General features: G+C 38.0%; 1 long non-coding RNA gene across 1 annotated transcript; it reads left to right on the plus strand.

The window, feature by feature from the left end:
• Positions 1 to 8168: 8168 nt before the first annotated feature.
• On the plus strand, positions 8169 to 10241 carry LOC117243994. Its single transcript, XR_004496275.1, has 3 exons — positions 8169 to 8260; positions 8984 to 9062; positions 10090 to 10241. It is a non-coding gene; the product is annotated as an uncharacterized LOC117243994 (long non-coding RNA).
• Positions 10242 to 11767: the final 1526 nt, after the last annotated feature.

An 11767-nucleotide genomic window follows, 5' to 3' on the forward strand; every position in this document is an offset into this window, starting at 1 on the left:
AAAATCTCTTCTAAAATGTTTGCTATATTCTTTTTTGCAACTCTAACTCAGCCACTTGCTCTTAGAGAGGCCTGTAAAATATACATAGCCATTTCATAAGAGGAGGAGAAATATAGGATGAAATAAAAATGCAAATCATCCGCAGAGCAGAGTACTAACAGAAGTCAGAAATACAAGAGAGCAAAATTAAAGATAGCTTTTAGAAAATTATATTCTGATTAATACCCTATACAGGGAACTAGGCTGAACACCTTTGTCTCCTTAAGGAACCTGCTTTGCATGGAAATGGGCTCAGATCTCCCTTAAACAAAGTGCTTCTAACTCACATCATGACTTGTGGTGAGGAATTCATGCCTGAAGGGAGTTGCTGCCAGCAAGTTCACATAAAAAAATTTGGAGGGCGAAAAGCAGAACTCAGAGCCACTATGACCTACATGCACTTTCTATGGATGACCCCATAATCCATAGCCCATCTATGGGTCTACACCAGAGACCCCAAACCTGCTTTCTATACAGCTTGCAGCAAGCTTAATTAGCCTTGAACCAGAGAGAAGTGCCTTATATTTCTACTGTTCTCTGCTACATGTGGCAGTAATATGGCTATATGGAGAACATTACCTAAGCAATGTAATTTATACATGGGTACAAGAAGGATGACAAACAGGGCAAAGAGGACTGGACTTGTTCCAGAGGAAGGCAGGCAGCAGCTCTTCCCTCTCACCTGAACACCTTCAGGGGTACAAAGTATGTCTCAGGGCATGATATGGAGAAGGAACCTGCTGGCTCTGGAATGATAGTGCCTGGAGTTTTTTCCTTACTTTTTCATTTACTAGCCCAAGAAAACTTATTGTTTCTTCACAGGTGAAAGAACCATGCTCATTGCAGAGGGATTGGACTAAATGACCTTTAAGGGCTCCTTCCAACTCAAACCATCCTATGATTCTGTAACTATGACATTGCATGGGGTGTTCTGTCCTCAAACCTAATGGCTGTACCTCTTCCACAAGACTGTATTTCCTTTCCAGACAAAATATTTGAGTGCAAAGTATTATGATGACTGTTGTATGGGTTAAACACACATAAAACACGCTAAAGGATCTTTATCTTTTCCTTTGCTTTGATTACCCATGACTATAGCATATCTCCCAGGATTTGGCAGCAAAATCTGCCCAAGCTAAGAGAAAGCTGTGACCAGCCTACTTGATAGCTGCAGCAGGAAGATGTGCTGCATCCTCAGGAAAATACAGGCCTAGTTTTCCCCCATTTTTCCCTCTCCCATATTTCCAGTCGTATGTGGTAGCTAGGATCACCTCAGACAAATGGCAGCAAGTGGCAAACCAAGAGAGAAAACTGGGCAGTGTCAGGAATCAGCTACAGGATGAGTGCAGCTAATGCAGAAAGTGTTGAAAAAGGCTGTGACGTTGCAAACTGGCCTGAAGAACAGGAAGAAACAGCTGCTCAAAACTATGTCCATGACCTTTCCATGGACAAACACAGTGGGGAATAGATGTATTCTATGAATGATAGGGGAACAGCCAAATGAAGTGTAAATGGGAAAGACAGACAGACTGCAGCAGGGATTGGACAAAGACCAAGAGAAGAAATTACCAGAAAAAAAGAAAAAATAAAAAAATGAAGAGGCGATTTAGACCCCACATATAGAAGAGGAGAAAAGCAAAGCTTTGTGCCAAGGCAGAATCCTAAGAAAGCCCACAGGAAAAGCAGATGGGAAATATGCATGGAAACATTGCTAACACCTGCAACAGGTGTGTTATTCTTTCTATATGAAGAAAGGGGTTCCAGCCACGTAGGACCATAACACAAGCACTGATAGAGACCTGTCAGAAAGACAGAAGGATAAGCAGTCCCAGCTGATTAATTTGCATACAAGGAAAGCAGTTCAAAATATTAAATAAGCAAAACACGATAGAGAGCCAGGATGAAAACGACTATCATAACAAAGGTGTTGCTAGATTTATTGAGTAATGCTCCAGAAGTTCTAATCATCATATTCCCTAAAGAAATAAATGACACCAATAAAGTATATTGATATAATATACAAGAAATTGTTTCTTCAAACAGTAAGGAAAAGAAAATTTATTGGAACTGTGCAGATAAGGAACTTGCAGAAGACTTCCCCATGTCAAGCACGGGTGAAGAAGGTAAAATGCTCATGGTGGAAGCCAACCAAGGGAAGATCTGACGGGGTAGGTTGGAGGGGTTTGATTGCACAGATCACTGGAATGCCTCCTGCTGCTGCAGCCAACTCTTTGGCTTACACTGTCTCCCCTTCTGCAGACAGGTTGCCAGCCTCTTGGGCTCAGAACTGGCAGGACCTGTTAGGCAGGCTGCAAACCTCCAGGAGAAGGAGGGAAAGGGAAAGCTTTCACTTAATTTGGATAATCCGGCTTGTACTTCCAACATACAAATTAGGCGAGAAACTAAAATTGTTCTGAAGCAAAAGATGAAGGATAACATCAATATAATGCCTGACTCAAATGTGTGGGGAAACAAGCAAGAACTGGAAGGTGCTGTACTAAATAAAGGAGATTACGATCTGGAAAGACTAACTGAAACTTAGTGGGATAATTCCCTTGTGTTGAAAAGACAGGATGCAGTATGCATGGGAAAGGCAGAGTAGAGAAAATCAATAGGTATAAAATATGTTATATAATGCTTTGAAAGCACATATTTTATCATTTTGACAGTGACACCATTTACTGGTGAAAATCTCAGGTAAACATACAAGAAATTAAAAACCAAAAACAAACAAACAAAAAACCTGAAAAAGAACCCACAAAAAAAAAATCAATAAAAACAAGCCCCTATAGCAATAATTTCATGCATATCCCTTAGGCCAGTACTCTGGAACAGGGCCAGGGAAGGCACAAACCTCTGACTGCATTTTAGTTGATTAAGTCTCTAGATAGTGCATACAGATGCAAAGTTGTCAAACACATAGAGTGAATTCCAAAAACTAGATGAAGAGTTGGGTCAAAGTTTCAGCTGTTGGAAAGTGGGGCACTGAAACTATGAAATCAGAGCACTTGAACCTAATACAGGAAGAAAATAATTCAGTGAGGAAAAGAGTGTAAGGGAATCAACTCCACTTTCAGAAACATTTTAGAGAACATAAAACATTGAATATGGGATAATAATAAATGCTTAAAACTTATATTTTAAAATTAAAAATTAAAAAAAAAACATTGGGGACTTCTGGGGAAACTGCAAAAGAAATGAAACTCATCTGTGGGGGGGAAAAAAGGAGATAAAAGGCAAAGCAATGGTCAGAGTGTCTTCAAAAGGGCTATTCAGAGTTCAAAGTACATATACAGGAAGGAGTGGCAGGAAAGGAATCCAAGGACTCTTAAATCTGAATAGGCCAAAAAGGGAAAAAGAGAATAAAAGAACTTATAAAGCTACCAAAGGGGGAAAAAAAGTACAAAGATTAAAAAAAAAACAAAACAAAAAAACTCTACCAATTAATTAAAAAGGAAAGAAAATTAAATTTAAAATGGAAAAATAAAACAAGATACCAACCCGAACTGTGTATCTTATTTAGCATGAAAATAAATATTACAAGCTATTTAGAGACAACCCCTCCAAAATCATCCTCAACTGTTTGGAACAGGTCCAGAAAAGGACCACGTTGAGATCCGTAATGTACTTTTGAAGTATTCAAGAATCAAAAGTAATCAAGAGACCCATCTTTGGCATAGAATGTAGAAAATTTAGGGTGTGGTTCACAGGTTCTATCTTGGGCAATAAAGGCACCAATATCTCTGAGCCAGTCCCTCTAGGTTTGTCATGACAGACAAAGAAAAACAGGAAATTACCTGTCCTGATTTTAGCTGGCATAGAGGTGTTGTTTTTTGGGGTTTTTTTCCACAGTAGCTGGTATGGGGCTGTGTTTTGGATTTGTGTGGTAAATAATGTTAATACAGACATGCTTTCATCATTGCTGAGCAGGGCTTACACGGACTCAGAACCTATTCTGCTACTAACACTGTCCCACCAGCACGTAGTCTGGGGCACAAAAAGCAGTTTTCAAGGGATGCAGCCAGGACAGCTAACCCCAACTGATCACAGGGATATCCTATTGCATATGCTGTCATGCTCAGCATAAAATACTAGGTTAAGGAGAAAGAAAAGGAGGATGTTCAGAGTGGTGGCTTTTGACTTCCCAAGTGTGCTGGTTTTGGCTGGAGCAGAGTTAATTTTCCTCACGGTTGCTGGTATGGGGCTGTGATTTGGATTTGTGCTGAACACAGGGTTGATAATACAGAGATGTTTTTGTTATTGCTGAGCTGAGCTTACACAGAGCCAAGGCCTTTCCTGCTTTTTGTATTGCCACACTCGTGAGGGGCCAGGGGTGCATGGGAGGCTGGGAGGAGACACAGCTGGGACAGGTCACCCCAACTGACCAAAAGGACATTCCAGACCTCATGGAACCATGCTCAGTATATAAAGTGAGGGGGTAAGAAAAGGAAAGGGGGATGTTTGGGGTGATGGTGTTTTCCTTCCAAAGTCACTGTTACATGTGATGGGGCCCTGCTCTTCTGGAAAAGACTGAACACCTGTCCATGGGAAACAAGAATGAATTCCTTGTTTTGCTTCGTTTGCATGCATGGCTTTTGCTTCACCTGTTAAACTGTCTTTATCTCAATCAACAAGTTTTCTACCTTTTACCCTTCTGATTCGCTTGCTGACCCAATGGTGAGTGAGTGACAGAGCAGCTGCTTGGTAGTCAATTTGTGGCTGGGGTTAAACCACAACACCAAGTCACTGTCACACATGGTGGAGCCCTGCTCTCCTGGAGATGGCTGAACATCCTGCCTGCCCATGGGAAGTGATGAATAAATTTTTGTTTTGTTTTGTTCTGCTTGTGTGTGCAACTTTTGCTTTTCCTATCTGTCTTTATCTCAGCACATATGTTTTCCCTTTTACCTTTCCAATTCTGTGCCCCATCCTACTGGAATGCTGTGTGAGTGAGCAACTCTCTGAGTCTTAGATGCCAGCTGGGGTTAAACCACGACATAAACTCTGCATAATAATGTTGCCTTCTGGAATCACATCAGACACATCATATCCAGAGATAGCTACTTTTCTCCTGGGGGTAAAAAAAGCAGCCTAATTTAGATTTAGAGATCTAACTTCTGCATGCTTCAAGTCATATGAGACAAATGCCACCTTTGCTTTCTTAATATTACAAAATCTAGAAGGATTAATTAATGCAAAGAAATATAAATAAAAGAAAATTCAAAAATTCAGATGACAAATAAAAGAAAATTCAAAAATTCAGATGACAATTTCTTAGGTCAGTTTTTTTGTGAATGGTAAAGATAACATATCATCTTTGTGATAAGAGTACTTGTATTAGGTCTGGACAGTGTACTCTTTTGGTCATATATTCTAACATGTGCTGAGTTCTACTCTAATCCTACTCTCTCAAAGCTCCATGGTAAGCATTGAATGTAAGCCTTCCTCACACTGAAAAATACAAATATACTTTAATACATGCAAGTGAGAGATTATACCCTCTTTGAAACTGATGCTAAAATTCTCATCAACTTCACTATGACTAAGATTTCACTAGAAAAGTGCACAGCATAATGTAGGTCTCTTTAAGAGCGCAAAATTAAGAGAAAGGACAATATTAACAAAGAAAAATGTTAGGTCAACCACTAGGAAAATATACAGTACTGAGTTTTAGTACCCTCTGAAATATAAGTGCAATAAATATCTTACTAGAAAAGCCTAATGTTGACTGGTTAAGACAACAGATAAAATAGAAACATTGGAAGAAAAAGTTGATATTGGCAAAGTAAGAAAATTAAAGACCTAGGAAGTATTGTCATTGTCTAATCTCTTAAATCAGAGGGGATGAAATAGGAAAACAATCCTAATTGCTCTCAGAAGTTTTAGATTGTAAGTGTCACAGTGATGGGATCTATCAAAAGAGTGAATTTTGAGAAGTACTGTATAATAGGAAGAAAATAAGTGATTTAACACCTTTAGTGGAACCACTGTGGGAACACGAGGGAGCCATCAATATAAATGAAAATGTGGTGCAATTTTACTGGAAGATCTAACCACTGTTAACACACTGTCACTGTGGTGGGCCCTGTTATATCCAAAATGGAGCAAACTTATTGGCTAGAGCTGAAGGAAGAAATGTGCAGGAGGCCTGTGTCTCAGGTTGACTAAGGCTGTCTTGTCTGTGTCTGTGTCTGTGTCTGTGTCTGTGTGTGTGTGCCACACTTGCTTTATCTTCCCAGAAATCATTTTCTTCTAATGGAAAGGACAGCATAATCCATTTATCAGTAGATCTGAGAGAAAAATTGGTATGACCGAATTTTTTGAAACCCAGTCTAAAATTACAAATTTTAATTTAATGCATTTTGGTCAATTTGAAATTAACTTATCAGAACACTGTATTACTCAGCACTATATTTGTTTAAACATCTGAGCTTTATAAAACTCTGCTTCTTAAGGAAAATACTATTTTGTTAGATAATATATAAGATAAACTATAAAATATTCACCTTGCAACTCAGGTAACACTTGCATGATGAGGACTGTTCACTACCAACCAGTAATCTAAAATTACCATTTCACTATGGACTCAGAAAAAGGATGGAAGTCCACTTCTATGGGCCTATGTTTAAAAAATACTACTGTGGCAATTATATATTTCATTAGTAATGTGACCTCATGAAAAACATAGAGAAAAGTTAAAATTAATTCCCACTATGAAAAAATAGATGTACTTTTATATCTGTGCCTTCCACTACAAATAGAACACTCACTTCTTTCCAAATACACAGAAAATGCCCTTTCATTTCTTTGCTCTCTATTTTTGTAGTTACAACAACTCTAAAAGAATATCTAAAGTAGTTAACTATCTTAGTGTTACAGCACTGTGGGTGAGAAGCAGGACCAGTTAAAAGACGGGAAAAAAAATGAATGACAGTGTCTTCCCAGTCATAAATATATACTGAATTTCTTTAAAGTCAGGCAAGACCTTAACCTCTACAGCTGTGACACCTACAACTGCTACTGATGTCAGCAAGAGACAGAAAGAGTGCAAGGACAAGACTCTTGAAACTACAAACATTTGCAAACAATTAATAAGCAGCACCATGAAATAACACCTAGGAAATGTCACGCAAGAAGAAAATCAAAGAACATAATCTATGCTGCATATTAAATGTGTTAGAGGCCCCAGAGTAAAAAAGGTGTATGTAATAATACGATTACAAATTGTAATGTAAAGGGAGTGTTAAAGTTGTCAAGAAAAGAAAGTTCCTTTACTTTAGCAGGCTTAATTTTTGCTCCTTGCATATTTTACCACTAGGGCTCTTTTGCTGGGCTTTGTTGGCTTGGGTATTTTTGGTTGGGTTTGGGGGGAAAGGTGGGGTTAGGGGGGGCTTTTTTCTTCTGTGTTTTGGGTTTTTTTTAATTTTAAATGTGGATTTTTGGACCAGTGTAATTGTTCCTCTTCTTGGAGGTCTGCAGCACATGACTTCACTGGCAGTAACCCTGCAGAACAATGAACTCTGCGGTGAAGTTATTCTTGGAGATGAGGCGACAGGATGTTCTCATGTAGGCAGTATGCAATTATACATTGTTATCTGGTGACAGCTGATCCAGCAGCCAGCACACTGCAACACAAGTCAATATTGTTTCTCATACAGAAAGGACAAACCTCCCTGCTGAGCAGAGGTTAAATCTAGCAAAATTATCCAAAGGAATAATCAGTTTCTCCATCTGCAGGTGTAAAGAAGAGGTTCATGACCACAGCTGCATTATTATTCCCTCTAATATTATCCTAGATTATATTAATTGCTCCAGTATGTATCTCTGGTACAGAACTAACTTAAAGAAATACCTTTTGTCTTTTCTGTTTTATACATACATATTGCATACATACAGCAATCCCATGTGTTTATATGAAATGCCAATTTATCATACATGCTCTCCAAGGCGACAAAGAAACTTAGAGATAGGAGTTGAATTGCAATGGTTTACACCTGACCTGATAAAGAGCTCTGTAATGAAGCTATCACAGTAATTAAAGACATCTACCTCCAAATTACTCATCCTGATATCTTTTATAGCTACTGGAGAGTACTTGCATAATGTCTGTCATCTTAAACTGTAGCAGCCATCTGTAATACTCTAAAAGCACCTGCTTCTGTCCATTAACAATAACCATAAGTTTCTGAAGATAAATTCCACCTTGCCAGTGTAGCTACAGGTAAGGTTTAGTGTCTCGGAGATCTATGCTATTGAAATTGAGGGGAAAAAAGGGAAAAAGACAGGAAGATAGAAAAAATTTTTGCAGTATGCAGAATTCTAAACATTCTTTTAATCCATTAGCCTTTCTCTGATTCCTTCATCATCACTAACCTTAGGCTTATTCTTGGAAAAGAGAAAGACCTATCATAGTCCATCTGCCTTAGCACAGCAGTGATTTCCTTCTTATGTGTGCAATCATTTAAATCTTATTTTTGGACATACCACTGTGTAAATCCAGTACTTGGGAAAATGTTTGTACAAGGGTTCTCAGAGGTGTAGCAGGATTGGAGTCATCCTTTGTCCATTCTACCCATGATAAACCAGTTACTTTTCCAGTGCGTGCATCCAATGCATATTATGTGAGCTGTTCAGACTCCCAACACTGATTCACTTTCCTGTCTACTGTGGGATGGCTTATATCACAGATGTTTTCTCAGGGAAAATAATTCTTATCTTATGCTGTAGTTGTCCTGAGAACCAGAACTAGCCTATGTGCCACAATATCCCTTAGGTAATGAGTTGGATGGCTTTGTTCCATGAACTGAGTACTACTAATGAGCACACAAAATTAATACTAAATTAAGTATCATAACAAAATGATGTATTGTCCATAAAATCCATTTTCATGACCCTCTGGGCTCAATGAATGCAAAACATTTTATTTGAGATTACTCTTGAGCAGCTACAGCAAACTGCAGAATTACTCCAAAGTCCAGTTATCAGCAGAGGAAGATTTGCCTTCTGAGTGTGCATGTATAAAGGTAATTTTTTTTGGTTTTGGTCTGATTTTGTGACATGCAATACTATCTGACTTTGAAACCAGTGTATGATCATGTTTCCTTTGAAATTTGGCACAAACTTTTGAGACAGACTGACATTTGATCCAGAAAAATGGTACCTGTGGCAGTTGTACAACTGATCAGGCTGCTAAATAAAATTATGGGAATAATAATTTTGGGGGTTATGTTTGCAATTTAGTCAATGAAATTAAATTACCATATGCAATGGCCTGACCCTGGCTGGATGCCAGGTACCCACCAAAGCTGCTCTATCACTTCCTTCCACAACTGGATAGGAGAGAAAATATAATCACGGGTCATATTATTAAAGCTAGACAGAAAAGGGGAAGGAGCTTTTTCTTATCAGAAAATCTTTTGTGGGACTGTAACATTTCTGACCAAATTATTGACAAGGAATTCTCTCAACTTTAAAATAAACTACATACATTTAAGTAAGAGAAATAAACATCAGCTTCTTCTTCCCCAGAGAGACCAACAGTCTCCCAGGATATGGGAAAATAAAGTACAAATACCCACTCACCTCACCTAACTCAAACCATTATTGTGAACAGTTGTCACATCTCAACTCATTATATCAGAAGCTGAATCACAGTCTTCTCTGAGACTATGCAGTAGGCTTTATCACAGCCTAGAGAACTCTCACAAAGTTTTTCCCTTTGCTTTTTGCATTCAGAACAGGGCCCTCAATCACATTCCTTGAAACCTGTGGTTACTAAAGGAAATTGTGTCTTTTGGTCCATTATTTGGCTTAAGTTCAGACAAACTTTTATACCACCCCAGTTCTGATTTCTTCATCAGCCTGCATCCTCCAAATTAATGAGCTTTTGCTTTAGGTTATACAACCTACCAGCCCCGAGCTGAATTCAGACTGCACTTTTCTTAATTTTACTATTCTTTGTTTAACTGCTTAACTTCAAAAAAGGTCTTCCACCCATGTTCTCTTCCCTTGTCTTCCTCTGCTTAACTGACGTGCAGTTCTTCCCTTCAGTCCTCCTAGGTCCCAGCTAATCCCCTGAGCAAACAGCAATGGGGAAGCTGCCAGAGCAATACCAGGGCTCATTCAACGTGAGCTACTGAAGCAGTATTTTGAAGAATCCCAGCACTATATGCTTGCCTATTGAAAATATTTTGCTTGGTATAAATGACTACATCTTATTTTAAGTGAAAAATCTGATTTATTTTTCTTTATTCAGCAATAGTCTTTGGGAAGGGGGAGGGGGTATTTTTGTGTGAATTGTGTATATAAGTTTTAATGTTTTGTCCCACTTGTCCCACAGGAAAAGCATTTCTTATTGTGCTGTATCTACTTATCAGAAGCTGTTAAGGAAATGAGGAAGAGAAAGAAAGAGAGAATAGGCTTGTGGAGAGTGCTGAAATTTGTTAGGACCTTCAGATCTAAGGAAAGATAAGCCTCAGGGAAAAGTTAGATATGCATGTATTTCTTTAATTAGTTTCAAATGTGTTTTCTTTGAAGTGTCTCTGTACTAAATAAAGATTCTGTTTCAAGAAATTTGTTTGGTCATAGCGTCAACCACTGTCATTGATTTTGGAGAGAGAAGAATAAGTCAAACCTTCAAAATTAGTCATAGTATTCTGGGATTGTATATGACAACATTGTTTGAAGCTGGAAGTGTCCCAAATTTTTCCAAGAGTGATTTGATCTGTACTGTATGTGTACATTGATATTTTGACATTGGTCAAACCTGAGCCATGCTTATCTGCATAAGATGTGCTTTCCCCATCTGCACTACACCAAAGCCTCTATATTATACCAAAGTAACCTCTACTGCAATTTTTGGTTTTGTTTTTTTTTCCTGAAGCAAAGCTGTTAAAGATCACCACTCTGACAATATGGCTCTTCTTCCAGCTATACCCTTCTTTGCAGGAAGCAAAGCAGATGAAAAAGAGGCAGAAAATAGGGACAATGGACTGTGGTTGATGGGAAGCATCTTCATCACTTCCCTCCAGCCAGGACAGGACAGAAGAATCATTATAGAGCCAATGTCTGCACATCTCTCTCACTTCTGCTCCACTCCTCAAGGGGAGCTTTGCACTTCTTCCTCCAGACGTACCTGACCAGTGATGGTTCTGTCATTCAACAAAAGGTTTTGCACTGTTTTTTAACTAAAGTTAGAAAAAAACATCGTTCTTGTTTCCTTACACCAATGCTTCCACTGCAAACAAAAGCATACCCAGACAAGAAAAATAATAAATAAAATAATAGTGTGTTGGTATTAATTTTTTGGCAGAATCATCAAAGAGTATTGCATAAAAAATTAGATGGAAAATAATTCTTCTCTTCAATTTGACAGTTAGAATTAGATAAATATAATTTTACAAATGAGAGATTTTAAAAATCACAATAGTGACTTTTAAAAGAAAATTTAAAAAGAAATTATATGTGATAAATTGCAGCTCACTAAACCAGTGTAAATGGTCATTTATTAAAGAAAATATTACCATGTATTAGCATTTGTTAAAGGAAAAGCAATGCCTTACTTAATATTCATTGAATCATTAAATAAATAGGTTACCTATATTAATAATATAAGAACCTCCAAAACAGCTAGAATGAAAAACAGAAGTCATGGAATAGAAACGCTCAAATTAGGTATGATTCTAATTTAACAAAACCAAACAAACAAAAAAAAAAAAAAAAAAAGCCT

This window comes from Parus major, chromosome 1, assembly GCF_001522545.3.
Source record: "Parus major isolate Abel chromosome 1, Parus_major1.1, whole genome shotgun sequence".
Lineage (NCBI taxonomy): Eukaryota > Metazoa > Chordata > Aves > Passeriformes > Paridae > Parus > Parus major.